A 17,424-nucleotide genomic window follows, 5' to 3' on the forward strand; every position below is an offset into this window, starting at 1 on the left:
CTACTCAAAATAAAATATAAGTGTCAGTATCCAAACACATAAAAAATACACAACAATAATGCAGCTCTGTTTCAACCATAATATCTATTTAGGACAGTTATCTTGCAATTGTATAAGCAATACATTAACTAGTGAATTATTTCCAATATTATTTCTTATAATATAATTTATTAATGTTTACAAGGTCTAGTAATGCTTGCTCTCCATTTCGGACACTTCCCTAACAACATACTTCTGAATCTAAGCAGAACCTGTTTACTTCCCTAACAACCGACTTCTGAATCTAAGCAGAACCTGTTTACTTCCCTAACAACCGACTTCTGAATCTAAGCAGAACCTGTTTACTTCCCTAACAACCGACTTCTGAATCTAAGCAGAACCTTGTTTACTTCCCTAACAACCGACTTCTGAATCTAAGCAGAACCTGTTTACTTCCCTAACAACCGACTTCTGAATCTAAGCAGAACCTGTTTAGGGGATTAAGAGACATGTCTGTGGACACTCGTAACCGGAAAACCCTTTGTAACATACATCTACTACATAGGTAAGACATGAGAGAGGCGTAGACTATCTTTTTTAGGATTCCTGGTTTTCCTCAGGCGTCCCCCATATGGGACTCCCAGTTCCAACACCAAAATCCATTTAAAATGTTACCTCACCTACTTTCCTTAATTAATGCTTCATCTATGTTTGCTTATTATCCCATTTCTGACGTCATTCTAGAGTAATTATCACCACAAAAGTAATATGGAACAGGATATAAGTCTGGGAGGATGAATATCTCCAAGTCCAGGTTTCTCCAGCTGTTGCTGGTCCTTGTAGTCATGACAAGCCCCTCCTCCTCCTCCTGCCACCACCCTATAATGGATAACTCTTAATAAAAAGTCAGTATAATTTATGAACCTCTGTTGGTTGTAATTATTTAATTGTTCCATTTCACATTTTTATTAAGAGTTATCCAAATAAATATTGATTCAAATCCTGACACTGAGTCAGTATAATTTATGAACCTCTGTTGATTGTAATGTATTTAATTGTTCCATTCCACATTTTTATGAAGAGTTATCCAAAGAAATATTGATTAAAATCCTGATTTATTCTCACTCCTCGCTTTACATTCATTGGGAATTCCTCTAGGTTAGCACCTATCTGTACGTTGGGGTCAGCTTCATACGGGGGCGGCAGGTCGCTTAGTGGGTAAGATCATTGTGCCAGCAACCGAAAGGTCGCTCGTTCTAATCCCCGAGCCGACTAGGTGAAAAATCTGTCGATGTGCCCTTAAGCAAGGCACTTAACCCTAATCGCTCTGGATAAGAGCGTCTGGTTAAATGTAAAGATCTATTTAGTATCTTGTATATCAACATTTAAGGCCTTCCAGTCAACTATTTAAAACGTTTTGTCTTAGCTGTATTAGCTGTACTTCCAATCCATTTCCGTCCTTTTGGCCATAACGTCCTTAGTTGCCCCTGACAAACCCAGAAGAAATTCTCAATGGCCCCCCGACTGATCCTCATAAGGAACGATCAGTGGTGATGCCAGTGTCTGATTTCCGCATCCTTCCGGGATAACTATTACCCCAGCCTGATCAATTTTTCTTTGAGGGGTGTCTGCATTCCAAAAGCTATCTGTATCTAGGTGTCATGTTGTTTCACATTCTCCCTTGAATTCTCCCAAATGATATAATCCGATTGTTTTGTTGTAACACTCATATTTCCGCTCATAGTCTATTTGATATTTCTCTGGTGCTTCCCTTTTCCTGGTTTCTATTCTAACGTCCAATTGCTTACACTTCTCTCCCCATCCTGGTTGATTAAAAAATTGTTCATATTTAGGATTTCCTAAAATATGACAAACATTCTGCTGGGCAATACGGTCTTTCCGAGTCCCTTAGATGACAGAAGTTGTGATTTAAACGTAGCACAGTCCTGGTAGCTGTGGGGATTTGGTACTACTGTTAATTATTTTAAAAAGGGAGACGAAGTGCAGATTAGACCGTTTTCTTTCATTGTAATGTAGTATATTGGGCCCGTCTATACCAGTCATTGTAATGTAGTATATTGTGCCCGTCTATACCAGTCATTGTAATGTAGTATATTGTGCCCGTCTATACCAGTCATTGTAATGTAGTATATTGTGCCCGTCTATACCAGTCATTGTAATGTAGTATATTGTGGCCGTCTATACCAGTCATTGTAATGTAGTATATTGGGCCCATCTATACCAGTCATTGTAATGTAGTATATTGGGCCCGTCTATACCAGTCATTGTAATGTAGTATATTGGGCCCGTCTATACCAGTCATTGTAATGTAGTATATTGGGCCCGTCTATACCAGTCATTGTAATGTAGTATATTGTGCCCGTCTATACCAGTCATTGTAATGTAGTATATTGTGGCCATCTATACCAGTCATTGTTTAGCTCCTCCTTCCATTCCCTTCCTTCTGCTTCTGCTGGGGCTCTAACATGTAAGGGGTTTAGTGAACTTTCCCAAGGAATAACTACTTCGGCAACACTGCCCCCTGGAAACGTAGTATTTGTAAGTACTACATCAAATTGTTTATCTAAGTCTTGGGCTGTTATTCTTATGTCTATGATCCACCTGTCGTTCCTTTTATTATCCTGAGGTCACAGTTACCCATGATCCACCTGTCGTTCCTTTTATTATCCTGAGGTCACAGTTACCCATGATCCACCTGTCGTTCCTTTTATTATCCTGAGGTCACAGTTACCCATGATCCACCTGTCGTTCCTTTTATTATCCTGAGGTCACAGTTACCCATGATCCACCTGTCGTTCCTTTTATTATCCTGAGGTCACAGTTACCCATGATCCACCTGTCGTTCCTTTTATTATCCTGAGGTCACAGTTACCCATGATCCACCTGTCGTTCCTTTATTATCCTGAGGTCACAGTTACCCATGATCCACCTGTCGTTCCTTTTATTATCCTGAGGTCACAGTTACCCATGATCCACCCGTCGTTCCTTTTATTATCCTGAGGTCACAGTTACCCATGATCCACCTGTCGTTCCTTTTATTATACTGAGGTCACAGTTACCCATGATCCACCTGTCGTTCCTTTTATTATCCTGAGGTCACAGTTACCCATGATCCACCTGTCGTTCCTTTTATTATCCTGAGGTCACAGTTACCCATGATCCACCTGTCGTTCCTTTTATTATCCTGAGGTCACAGTTACCCATGATCCACCTGTCGTTCCTTTTATTATCCTGAGGTCACAGTTACCCAACGCAATTTCCCCATAATCCTTGTGCTGGTTCCTCCTACACCAATAATGATTTGACCCTCGTACTTTAATAGCGATCCCTTTCTGTACTTCAGTTGTGGTTCCTGCTTGTGCCAGAATATACATTCCAATCCTGTCTGTTTCTCTTCTCTGTCTTTTTCTTGTGCTCTTTACTATTGTCAGTATGCCATTTTCCTTACTCAACTGTTCTGGTTTCCAATTTCTGTTAGGGGGACTAGTCAAGGGTAGAGAAATCAATGGTGGGGAAATCTGGTGAGTCTTGGTGGTCTTGTAGGATCTTGGAGGCCTTGTAGGATCTTGGAGGTCTTGTAGGATCTTGGAGGTCTTGTAGGATCTTGGAGGTCTTGTAGGATCTTGGAGGTCTTGTAGGATCTTGGAGGTCTTGTAGGATCTTGGAGGTTACGTAGTATTTATAAGGTCCTCTGAATGGGGAGCAGCATTTATTTTTCAACTGGAAACAATGAGCCCAATCAGTCCTCCATGACAACAACATCATAAGCAACAGAATGGGGCTATTCAATCCTTCGTTTTGGAGTTATGCTCAGGAGAAACAATTTGTCTAATCTATACTTCCATAATTCCAACTCCTGTTCTTGAAGACTGGAAATCCGACAGACTGTTTTTTTCTGTAGGCCTAAAGATATAACCTAATCATATTATTATCTATAGTAGAGAGCAATGGGTTAGAAGATGCCTACATAACAAACTCATAAAGTTAAATGCAACATCCATTTATGGCCAGCTACATAACCTCTAACATTGACTTATCCTGCAATAGATGTTCAATTGGTAATATTAAATGTGTCTTCTTCTAATGCCTCTTAAGCAGGTTGACGTTTATTGTGATGAGTCTTGTCCTGGAGGCAGAACTGAGGGATTTCTGCTAGATGGGCCAGCTGCAGTCAACATTGGCTATACTGTCAATTTTCATGAAAAGACAAATGTAAGGTTAGGGTTATTTAATGTTAGGGTTAGGCATTAGGGTTAGCAGTGTGGTTAAGGTTAGGGTTATTTAATGTTAGGTTAGGCATTAGGGTTAGCAGTGTGGTTAAGGTTAGGGTTATTTAATGTTAGGGTTAGGCATTAGGGTTAGCAGTGTGGTTAAGGTTAGGGTTATTTCATGTTAGGGTTAGGCATTAGGGTTAGCAGTGTGGTTAAGGTTAGGGTTATTTAATGTTAGGGTTAGGCATTAGGGTTAGCAGTGTGGTTAAGGTTAGGGTTATTTCATGTTAGGGTTAGGCATTAGGGTTAGCAGTGTGGTTAAGGTTAGGGTTATTTAATGTTAGGGTTAGGCATTAGGATTAGCAGTGTGGTTAAGGTTAGGGTTATTTAATGTTAGGGTTAGGCATTAGGGTTAGCAGTGTGGTTAAGGTTAGGGTTATTTCATGTTAGGGTTAGGCATTAGGGTTAGCAGTGTAAAGTAACTGAAAGTAATCCGATTACGTTACTGAGTGTCAGTAATCCAAAAGTTAGTTACTGATGAGAATTCTGGACTGTAGATTTAGAAAGTAACTTACCCAGGCCTCCCAAGTCGTGTAGCGGTCTAAGGCACTGTGTCGCAGTGCTTGAGGCGTCACTACAGACCCGGGTACGATCCCAGGCGGTGTCACAGCCTGCCGTGACTGTGAGACCCATGAGGCGTCACTACAGACCCGGGTTTGATCCCAGGCGGTGTCACAGCCTGCCGTGACTGTGAGACCCATGAGGCGGCGCAAAAAAAAGGATCAGGATCTCGTCACGGTATCTTTGGCATTTAAATTGCCATCGGTAAAATGCATTTGTGTCCGTAGCTTATGCCTGCCCATACCATAACCCCACCATGGGGCATTCTGTTGACATCAGCAAACCGCTCACCCACACGACGCCATACACGTGCTCTGCAGTTGTGAGGCCGGTTGGACGTACGGCCAAATTCTCTAAAACAATGTTGGAGGCGGCTTATGGTAGAGAAATTAACATTCAATTCTCTGGCAACAACTCTGGTGGACATTCCTGCAGTCAGCACGCCAATTGCATGCTTCTTCAAAACTCTAGTCATCTGTGGCATTGCATTGTGTGATAAAACTGCATATTTTAAAGTGGCCTTTTATTGTGCCTAGCACAAGGTGCACCTGTGTAATGATCATGCTGTTTAATCAGCTTCTTGATATGCCACAGCTGTGAAGTGGATGGATTAGTATGGCAAAGGAGGAGAAATGCTCACTAACAGGGATGTGAACAACATTTGAGAGAAATCAGCTTTTTGTGAGTATGGAAAATGTCTGGGATCTTTTATTTCAGCTCATGAAACATGGGACCAACACTTGTTGCGTTTATATTTTTGTTCAGTATAGTTTATTTATATAGCACATTTCAGACATGAAATGCAACGCAATTCACAGGAAAAAATGAATAAAAGCTATGAAAATAAAAACGGAAATATTTACTAGACAACAAACAGAGGATAAACAAACTAAAGAATAACAATAAAAGCTGAAAGACTAAAGAGCATCTAAGGAAATAACATTGGTTAAAATAGTAAGAATATGATGTAATATCCAGCCCAAAATATAAGCTGGTTTTACTACACTGTTTATAAACAATATAATTGTGCAACAAAAAAAATCAGTTAATCACATAAATTATTATGATTACTAAATGTTACATGAAATGGAAATATTATGAAATATCAAAACCGAATGTACACCCCTTTGTTCATATGTATTGGCAATAATTCATTTCCAATAGGGAGGCATGGAATAATTAAAAATGTATATTTTGTCAGGCTGGATGTTTGAAATATGAGTAGGTGATTTGAGTCATGCTTCTTCAGTAGTGGAATAAAGACAATTAGCACTTGAATGTTGTAAAGAAATACTGGAGTGATGTAAGATAGTTAATAAAACAGTTCATAGACGCATGTGTTATCCTGCGTCAATGTTTATAGGCTGCAAGTACGTTGAAATGAAGTTGTTTTCAAGTCGTTGAAACAACGACCTAAAAAATACATATTTTTAACTTTAACTTTCAACCAAAACCAAACGTAGATTGGACCTCGAGCATAGTCTTCTTTTCAACAATTTTTCAACTATATTTTGCAAGGGGGGATACTGCCCAATGTCAAAACACAGTTTTAACGTGTCCAAATCAATAACCAATATGCAGAAATAGTTTGTGATAAATGGAAAACCTAAACATAACATGTACTATCGACACAAACATGTTCCACAATAGTAATCATAATAATACTTGTATTTTTTTAAACAACCACCTTATTAACTGCACAAGCACCAAAAACACAGTCGTTTTGACAAGTGGCAATAAATCACTAATATCCATTAGGGGGGAAAATCAGGTTGTACGTGCTGTTGAAACTAACACAACAAAAAAATACACATGGAAACGGGCGATATCTTTTACTTCACTGGTTAGAGGACAACCTGCAGAAGACAGTCAGCTACATTTTGGAGTGATGCATTTAAATTTAGCGGTCCCCAAAACGAAGAGAAACGCAACACTTATTTGTCATCACTCATATCGATATCATGTTGAAAACAATTGCGCGCGAGGGGGGAGATGAGGTTGCACGTCCTGTTAAAACTAACAGCTCAAAAACCACATGGAATCTGGGAATAATGTGTACATCACTGGTCAGAGGACAATTTGTAGAAAACAGCAAGCTACATTTAGAAGTGTTGCATTTTGATTCAAGTGGGTCGCCAACGTGGTAAGTGTAACACAACTCATTTCAGAGCCTGGATTTTCCCCCTGATGAGGCTAATATCCATATCACGCTGAAATCAATAGAACAGGGGGAAAACGGTTGAGGAGGTGCACAATTGGCCCAGCGTCGTCCAGGGTAGGGGAGGGAATGGCCAGCATGGATGTAGCTCAGTTGGTAGAGCATGGCGTTTGCAACGCCAGGGTTGTGGGTTCGATTCCCACGGGGGGCCAGTATGAAAAATACAAAAATAATGTATGATGGTTCTACATTGTAAAATTCATTAAAATACTCATACAACAATGTTAAAACATTGTGACATTATTTAATTGATATCATGAAACAACTCCTTCATGTATGTACTTTCTGATGTTTAATCAGAGCTCTTTTACCAGCGTATCTCTTGCCACATTGATCACAGCTATATGGTTTCTCTCCTGTGTGTGTTCTCTGGTGACTAGTCAGATGGCTAGATGTAATAAAACTCTTCCCACATTGATCACAGCTATAAGATTTCTCTCCTGTGTGTTTTCTCTGGTGTATAGTCAGCTGGCTAGATGTAGTAAAACTCTTCCCGCATTGATCACAGCTATAAGGTTTCTCTCTAGTGTGTGTTCTCAAATGTACCATCAGGTTGCTTGATCGACTAAAACTCTTCCCACATTGATCAAAGCTATAAGGCTTCTCTCCTGTGTGTATTCTCTGGTGTATAGTCAGCTGGCTAGATGTAGTAAAACTCTTCCCGCATTGATCACAGCTATAAGGTTTCTCTCCAGTGTGCGTTCTCAAATGTACCGTCAGGTTGCTTGATTCACTAAAACTCTTCCCACATTGATCACAGCTATAAGGCTTCTCTCCTGTGTGTGTTCTCTGGTGTGATTCTAAATATTGGGACGAAACAAAACTCTTCCCACAGTCAGAGCAGTGGTGTGGTTTCTCTCCTGTGTGTGTTCTCAAATGTCCCTTCAGGCAGCTTGAGCGAGTAAAACTCTTCCCACATTGATCACAGCTATAAGGTTTCTCTCCTGTGTGTGTTCTCAAATGTCCCTTCAGGCTGCTTGAGTGAGTAAAACTCTTCCCACATTGATTACAGCTATAAGGTTTCTCTCCTGTATGGATTCTCTGATGTCTTTTAAGGTCTGCTGAAGAGTTGAATATCTTCCCACAGTCAGAGCAGCAGTGAGATTTCTTCCCTGTGGGTTTCCGCTGGTGTTTCTTGAGGTGTTCTGATCTGGAGGGACACTTCTCTGACTCCTCAGCTTCATGATGTTGAGGCTCCCCAGAGGATCCACGATAGTCACGTCTCTCTTCTATGTGAATGACAAAGTCAGACAGATGGTTAAAAGGCCCACAACAGCAGAAATACTGTTTATTTGAGGTAAAAGGTGATGCCCAGAGCGTACCCATGAAGCTGTACAACAATTGACATCTGTTAAATTATTTGACAATTGTTTTAAGACAGTCAAGTGAGCAATAATAGTAATATCTTGTCTTGTTTTCACATTAGTAGTAACATCGATGATTGTAGGCTAGAAATATTAATACGCACAAAACATATGAACAAAATCATCCACTGTGAAAGTTGATACTTGCAGGCCCTTCATATGTAGGCTATGAGCAGCACTTCGTTAAATTGATCAAATCAGTTATTGTTTTCCTTGATCAAACCGTGAGCAACACCTGTCAAACTCATTTCTCTCAAAACACAGGGATGTCGATTCACACGGAACTGGTATTACCAGAGGACCTTGGAGTTCGCCAAAAAACAGTAGGTTATTCTGGCTTGAATTGTTACTCTCCTGCCATGTAAAAATGACTGCCATGGCAGATTCAGACGGGACTAAAATTACAGATGTGCTGTTTTGTGCTTGTGCATATAATTACATTCAGAACCGCGGACAGCAACAGTATCCAAAGCGGGAGAAAGTACATTTGTTATAAAATAATATTAGATTTATTAGTGTTGCATCATTTTTTTGTACATAATATAACCATATACAATTTATGTATCACATGTCTTAGAGCGATGGACTGTGCCATCTCCGTGGCCTCCACAAAGTCTTGTGCACCAGCTGTTCCGGACGACTGTATGATCACTCTCTCCTTAGCCGATGTGAGTAAGACCTTTAACCCCTGTAAATCTAAGCCGTTGGGGGAGGGGGGCTAAACTGACATATGGAATTGTTTTAAGATGGTCGTACTATGGATTACTTAAATTACTTAGATTGAAGCAAATTTGCGTCAATTGACTCCAAGGGGTTAAACAGGTTAATCTTCACAGACAGATTACCAGGACGCGTACTCAGAGCATGCACTGACCTGTCTTCACTGACATTTTAAAACGTCTCCCTGACCGCGTCTGTAATACCTACATGTTTCAAGCAGAGGCATTAATATGGAGTTGGTCCCCCCTTTGCTGCTATAACAGCCTCCACTCTTCTAGGAAGGCTTTCCACTAGATGTTGGAACATTGCTGCGGGGACTTGCTTCCATTCAGCCACAAGAGCTTTAGTGAGGTCGGGCACTGACGTTGGGCGATTAGGCCTGGCTTGCAGTCGGCCTTCCAATTCATTCCAATGGTGTTTGATGGGGTTGAGGTCAGGGCTCTGTGCAGGCAAGTCAAGTTCTTCCACACCGATCTCGACAAACCATTTCTGTTTGGACTTTGCTTTACGCACAGGGGCATTGTCATGCTGAAACAGGAAAGGGCCTTCCCCAAGCTGTTGCCACAAAGTTGGAAGCACAGAATCGTCTAGAATGTCACTGTATGCTGTAGCGTTAAGATTTCCCTTCACTGGAACTAAGGGGACCGAACCATGAATAACAGCCCCAGGCCATTATTCCTCCTCCACCAAACATTACAGTTGGCACTATGCATTGGTGCAAGTAGTGTTCTCCGGGCGTCCGCTAAACCCAGATTCGTCCGTCGGATTGATCACTCCAGAGAACGCCTTTCTACTGCTCCAGAGTCCAATGGCAGCGAGCTTTACACCACTCCAGCCGACACTTGGCATTGCGCATGGTGATCTGGGGCTTGCATGTGCGGCTGCTCGGCCATGGAAACCCATTTCATGAAGCTCCCGACTAACAGTTATTCTGCTGACGTTGCTTCCAGAGGCAGTTTGGAACGCGCTTCAGCACTCGGCGGGCCCGTTCTGTGAGCTTGTGTGGCCTACCACTTCGCAGTTCAGCCGTTGTTGCTCCTAGACGTTTCCACTTCACAATAACAGCACTTACAGTTGACCGGGGCAGATCTAGCAGGGCAGAAATTTGACGAACTGACTTGTTGGAAAGGTGGCATCCTATGACGGTGCTACGTTTAAAGTCACTGAGCGCTTCAGTAAGGCCATTCTACTGCCAACGTTTGTCTATGGAAATTGCATGGCTGTGTGCTCGATTTTATACACCTGTCAGCAACGGTTGTGGCTGAAACAGCTGAATCGACTAATTTGAAGGGGTGTCCACATACTTTTGTATATATAGTGTATTTGCGACTGCTCGACTAAAAAAATCTCTGTCGACAAAACAGCCTATCGACCAAACAATCGACCAGTCGACTAGGGTCAGCCCTAAAAAAAATGAAAATACATTTGCAGAATATTATCCAATGACTTATCAACAGCTCCAACAATTTGACCCCCACAGGAAAGCCTCACTGGCAGATATAGAAAGACCCATATACTGTATAGCCATTGATTCCTGAAGAATATAACTTTTAAATGCCTCAAATGTTTCAACTGTCTTACCCCATCAGAAACCAAAATATAAGCTTGTATAACGCCACTGTTTGTAAACAAACACTGTATAGCCTCAATTTGGTTAAACTGTGATTTTGACCTTATGGACGGCCAGTCCTTGTATTCATAGTGTAGTGAATTCCAGGGGTAGCCCTGAGCTGGACTCAAACCTGGGTCCAGAGACTGTCAAGCCAACACCTTATAACTGTTATACCAAGATGTCTGAACTTCTTGATGAGGTCGCTAGGTTTTGGGTTAAGGTTGCTACAATAGCTTTCTCTATGAATTTGAGAGTGGTTACATTTCTCCAGCCCCCATCCCTCAGCTGTTTACCAAACCAAGTCTAAGGGCAGCCATTTTGTTGCTGTTTAAATCCTAGGTTGTCCTTTTAAAAAAGCCACATCAATCAATCAACCAATCTGCAGTTCAAACAATTACAAAGCTGTCATTCTGCCACTGTTTTGGTAATAAGATGATGATGGGGCTGGAGAAATGTAACTACTCTCACATTCATAGACAGACCTATGGATGCAAGGACTGACCATCCATGATATCACCATTATAGTTTTAACCATGTTGAGGCGATACAGTGTTGGTTTACATTTACATTGTTTCTAAACATTGGAGTAAAAAAAGCTTATTTTGGGATCTGATGGGGTAAGACAGTTGAACTAAGCTCATGAGGCATGTGTTATATTCTTCAAGAATCAATGGCTATATATAAATAATTTAAAAGTCCAAATATGGATGTAGCAACTGCAGATTCCCCCTTTAACACCACACATCAGTTCAACAACTGCAGAGTTTGTGCCTCTGTTTTTAAGACAGTACTTACTAGTGTTAATCAGGGCTCGGTTTCTCAAAAGTATCTTACTGCTAAGTTCATCATTAGAACCATTGGATGCCTTAAGATGCCTTTGGGAAACCGGGAACCAGATATCCAGTTTCCTCCTCTTCTTCCTCCCCTTTTTCGATGTGACAGTCATCTCCCCCTCCTCCTCTTTCACCCAAAAACGGGAGCCTCCTCTTCTTTCACTGTAACATCCTCCTCCTCTTTCACTCTGAACACATCTTCCTCTTCTTTCACTGTAACATCCCTCTTCCTCTTTCACTCTGAACGCGTCTTCCTCTTCTTTAACTGTAACGTCTTTCTCTTCTTCTTTCACGGTAACAGCTTCACCCTCTACTTGTTTTTGTATTGTAACATCCTCCTCTTCCTCCTCCTCTTTCACTAGAGCTTCTTTCTCCGTCCAGCAGACCTCCTCTTCTTTAGCAGGAGGAGAGTAGCTTAGTGAGCTCATGGTCGGGGGATGTTAGCTAGCTAGGCTAGTGCTAACTAACCAGCCAGCTAGCTGACCAATAACAACAACACCGTAAATATGAAATTAAATGGGATAACTAACTAGACGACAGAAGTGGGTTTAAAACACAGTGGCTAATATACACGAAATCGTCTAAAGAGCTTTATTGGTTCGGCTATTTTGTCTAGCAAGCTACCGAGGTGTCTGACTAACTGTTGCTGCTGTTGAAAGAAGCGTCCAGTCCACTAGATTATACGTCACACTAGCAGCATAGCCTTAAAGTCCCACATCGCCATCTGCTGACTGGAGTGGGTAACGAAGTTGAGTAAAATGTAGATTTTATTTTCAGACAAAAAGTTAAAGGGTAGGAAGCATGAGTTTTTTTTACCCACCAATGTAACAACACAGTGTGGTTAAAGACTTAGTAAATTAGTTGTAGTCACGATCTGGTTAGCTATAAGAACAAACAGTTATGTTTTTGCGTTATTACGTATTTCTATCTAAACTACCCATAGTGCACTATTTCTCAACGTCATATGGGGGATCTACTCTCTGCTACCGAGTTCATATGCTAGCTCAAACTGACTAATCTCAGCCACACCTCATGCTCTTCTCAGACTGTGTGGCCAAAGACTTTTATAACTAACCCAAGATAGACCAGAGCCTGTCGTTTCCAATGGGAGCAAATTAATCATAGTGGGCAGAACAAGCAAGGAGGTGGGCAGAGCCAAGCAGGAGCAAGAGAGCTCCTATTGGCGCGTTCTAGAATCTATTTGCATATTTCCTTTAGGGAACGCCTACTTTGTGAAGATTGCCAATGTGCAATAACTCAATTTGCCCTTGCACTCCTTCTAAACAACGCAATTTTTTACAACTTTGGCAAAGGGTAAAGTCTACAAAACCTAGTCCACTCTGTTTGTTACAGATTCTAGTGATGGAAACAGAAAACTGTATTGAGATCAAATGTTTCATAGATTTAAAAAAAAATAGCAGAATATCGGCCAAAATCCATCTCGCTCCATCTTCTCCCACTGCCGGCCACTGGGCTTCCTCTCAACACCATATTTGGTATTGAGTTGAAACGCCAACCGGATGTTTCACATTTATACATCAGGTGAAATATCTGAGGTGAGCTTGATACCAAAAGAGACAATCTGCAGTTGCTACATCCATTTGTGGACTTATAAATGAATGATATATACCCATTTGATTCTTGAAGAATATAATTTATAAATGCCTCATGAGCTTAGTTCAACTGTCGTACCCCGTCAGCACCCAAAATATAAGCTTGTTTTATACCAATGTTTGGAAACAAAGTAAATGTAAACAAACACTGTAAAACCTTAAAACATGGTTAAAACCAATCATTGTGGTATCATGGATGGTCAATCCTTGCATCTGTCTATGAATTTGAGTGGTTACATTTCTCCAGGGTTGTCCCTGAGCTTTTCACCGAAACAGTGGCGGGGAACTTGTTTTTGCTGCTGATTGCCCCTTTTAAGGTACCATTCCATTGGTTCCAAAAGGAGAGAATAATATATTTATAAGTATTGGACATAAACAATAATAAATAAACTCAACTGCGTTACCCACTCCAGCCAGCAGATGGCGATGTGCGTCTGGCGATGCTGTCAGAGTGTGACGTATAATCTAGTGGACGGAACGCTTCTTCAACAACAGCTAGTTAGCCAACTCGATAGCTTGTTAGCTTCAAGCTCTTAGACGCTTTCGTGTATATTATCCAGTGTGTTTTAAAAGCACTCCTGTCACCTTATGTCGTATAGCTAGCTAGTTACCCCTTGAATGTAATATTTATGTTGCTATAGCTAGCTAATGCTAACATCTCCGACCATGAGCTCACTAAGCTACTATCCTCCTGCTAAACAAGAGGAGGTCTGCTGGACGGAGAAAGAGGGTCTTTGGCCGAACATTGTCGTGAAAGAGGAGAAGGATGAGGAAGATGTCACAGTAAAACAAGAAGTAGAGGGTGAGGCTGTTACCGTGAAAGAAGAAGTGAAAGAAGTTACAGTGAAAGAAGAGGAAGACGCGTTCAGAGTGAAAGGGAGGAGGGATGTTACAGGAAAGAAGAGGAAGACGCGTTCAGAGGAAAGAGGAGGAGGATGTTACAGTGAAAGAAGAGGAAGAAGCGTTAAGAGTGAAAAGAGAAGAGAATATTACCGTGAAAGAAGAGGATGCCGTTTTTGGAGCGAAGAGGGAGGGAGAGATAACTGTCACATTGAAGGAGGAGGAGGAAGAGACTGAAGGTCTAATTAACACCAGTAAGTGCTGTCTTAAAAATAGTATCACTAACTGTTGTTGAACTGAGACGTGGTTTTAAAACGGCATTCAACTGAAGTGATACATGTGATTATGTTCTTTTTTAATGTAGAAATGGTAAAAACTATATTAAGTAGCCTAATAATGGACTGAAGGAGCCATTTGAACCAGAATCTGGGCTCACAGGAGACGTTCAATATGGAGATCCTCCTTTTCAAGCTTAATAATGTCAAAATACGTTCTGGACTAAGCAAATAATGGAGTTTCGCTGAGCAACTATGATCAGTACTGCTGTCCCACCGGTATGTACTCCCAAAAAGGTTTAAATAAAAAGTTACAAGCAACCAAAATAATACCTTAAATACCTTGTCTGGAAATAAGTGTTGTTTTTGAGCCCCAAATCCACCTCTTCTGCACCCAGGAGGATCCAATTGAGATAGCCTCTGCTTCCAGGCTGATGAGGTGAAAGCCTGGTGGACACTTTACTCAGTACTTTGTTGAAGCACCTTTGGCAGCGATTACAGCCTCGAGTCTTCTTGGGTATGACGCTACAAGCTTGGCACACCTGTATTTGGGGAGTTTCTCCATTCTTCTCTGCAGATCCTCTCAAGCTCTGTCAGGTTGGATGGGGAGTGTCGCTGCACAGCTATTTTCAGGTCTCTCCAGAGATATTAGATCGGGTTCAAGTCCGGGCTCTGGCTGGGCCACTCAAGGACATTCAGAGACTTGTCCCGAAGCCGCTCCTGCGTTGTCTTGGCTGTGTGCTTAGGGTCGTTGTCCTGCTGGAAGGTGAACCTTTGCCCCAGTCTGAGGTCCTGAGCGCTCTAGAGAAGGTTTTCATCAAGGATCTCTCTGTACTTTGCTCTGTTCATCTTTCCCTCGATCCTGATAGTCTCCCAGTCCCTGCCGCTGAAAAAACATCTCCACAGCATGATACAGCCACCACCAAGTTTCGCCGTAGGAATGGTGCCAGGTTTCCTCCAGACATGACGCTTGGCATTCAGGCCAAAGAGGCCAATCTTGTTTCTCATGGTCTGAGAGTCCTTAAGGTGCCTTTTGGCAAACTCCAAGCGGGCTGTCATGTGCCTTTTACTGAGGAGTGGCTTCTGTCTGGCCACTCTACCGCAAAGGCCTGATTGGTGGAATGCTGCAGAGATGGTTGTCCTTCTGGAAGGATCTCCCATCTCCACAGAGGAGCTCAGTCAGAGTGACCATCAGGCCCTTCTTCCCGATTACTCATTTGCATTTTATAATAAGGCTGTAAAAAAATGTGGAAAAAGTCAAGGGGTCTGAATACTTTCCCGAATGCACTGTATTATTATCAGCCTATAACATGACATTATCTATTATTATAGAGCTCTGATCAGCCTATAAACATGACATTATCTATTATTAAAGAGCTCTGATCAGCCAATAAACATGACATGATCTATTATTATAGAGCTCTGATCAGCCTATAAACATGACATTATCTATTATTATAGAGCTCTGATCAGCCTATAAACATGACATTATCTATTATTATAGAGCTCTGATCAGCCTATAAACATGACATTATCTATTATTATAGAGCTCTGATCAGCCTATAAACATGACATTATCTATTATTAAAGAGCTCTGATCAGCCTAAAACATGACATTATCTATTATTATAGAGCTCTGATCAGCCTAAAACATGACATTATCTATTATTATAGAGCTCTGATCAGCCTATAAACATGACGTTATCTATTATTATAGAGCTCTGATCAGCCTATAAACATGACATTATCTATTATTATAGAGCTCTGCTCAGCCTATAAACATGACATTCCATGAGAGCAAGATTAGATTTGAAGCTCTACATCTCAAGTTTATTTTGTATTATGTTGTGAAGACTGACCTCATGCTATTGTGGGATATAGTCTGGATTAAACCTCATAGGAAGACGGTTTTAGCATGTGGAGGTTTCATTCAGGTCGCTGTTTAGCTAAATGATATGTCTGTCTTTGGCAGGAGAGAGACCAGACTCTCACTCTGACAGCGGGAAGAGTCCTTCAGAGGAACCAGACCCAGAGACGGCCAAACCAGAGAGACGACATCAGTGCTCCCACTGTGAAAAGAGTTTTACTCATTTAGGGGCCCTGGTTGGGCATGAGAGAACACACACAGGAGAGAAGCCTTATCACTGTTCCCACTGTGGAAAGAGTTTTACTCATTTAGGGAGTGTGAAAATGCACGAGAGAATACATACAGGAGAAAGGCCTTACCACTGCTCCCACTGTGGAAAGAGTTTTACTCAGTTAGGGGCCCTGGTTGGGCATGAGAGAACACACACAGGAGAGAAGCCTTATCACTGTTCCCACTGTGGAAAGAGTTTTACTCATTTAGGGAGTGTGAAAATGCACGAGAGAATACATACAGGAGAAAAGCCTTACAACTGCTCCCACTGTGGAAAGAGTTTTACTCAGTTAGGGGCCCTGGTTGGGCATGAGAGAACACACACAGGAGAGAAGCCTTATCACTGTTCCCACTGTGGAAAGAGTTTTATGTGGTATGGGAGCCTGAATGAGCATGAGAGGACACACACAGGAGAAAAGCCCTACCAATGTTCCCAGTGTGAAAAGAGTTTTACCCATCAAGGGAGCCTGAAAGTGAATGAAAGAATACACACAGGAGAAAAGCCCTACCAACATACTAAAACACAGGAGGAGAAGACATACCACTGCTCTCATTGTGGAAAGACATTTTCCCAGTCAGAGGACCTGAAATCCCATGAGAGAATAGAGAGGCTGTGTTCTGACTTATGTTTTTGATAAAAAATGCTAGCTAGTTTCGTCAACAACAACAACAGCTAGTCAGCCACTTTGGTAGCTTGCTAGACAACATAGCCGAAACATTATAGCTCTTGAGATTATTTCAGTGTATATTAGTCACTGTGTTTAAGAAAATATATGTTGTTTAGATAGTTCCCCCATTTATTTCATATGTAAGTTACTAATCAGCTGGCTGAATAGCTAGAATAGCCTAACGCTAGGCTAGTAGCTCATCTTAACTAGCTAACATCCTCCTATCTGGCTAAGTAACACTAGGCTAATGCTAACAAGCTAGCTAACATCCTCCTATCTGGCTAAGTAACACTAGGCTAATGCTAACAAAAA

General features: G+C 41.5%; 1 long non-coding RNA gene across 1 annotated transcript; it reads left to right on the forward strand.

The window, feature by feature from the left end:
* The first annotated feature begins 14,133 nt into the window (after window positions 1-14,133).
* Window positions 14,134-16,675, forward strand: LOC123485000. Its single transcript, XR_006658810.1, has 2 exons — window positions 14,134-14,286; window positions 16,280-16,675. It is a non-coding gene; the product is annotated as an uncharacterized LOC123485000 (long non-coding RNA).
* The last annotated feature ends 749 nt before the right edge of the window (window positions 16,676-17,424 follow it).

Source organism: Coregonus clupeaformis, unplaced genomic scaffold (genome assembly GCF_020615455.1).
Source record: "Coregonus clupeaformis isolate EN_2021a unplaced genomic scaffold, ASM2061545v1 scaf0530, whole genome shotgun sequence".
Lineage (NCBI taxonomy): Eukaryota > Metazoa > Chordata > Actinopteri > Salmoniformes > Salmonidae > Coregonus > Coregonus clupeaformis.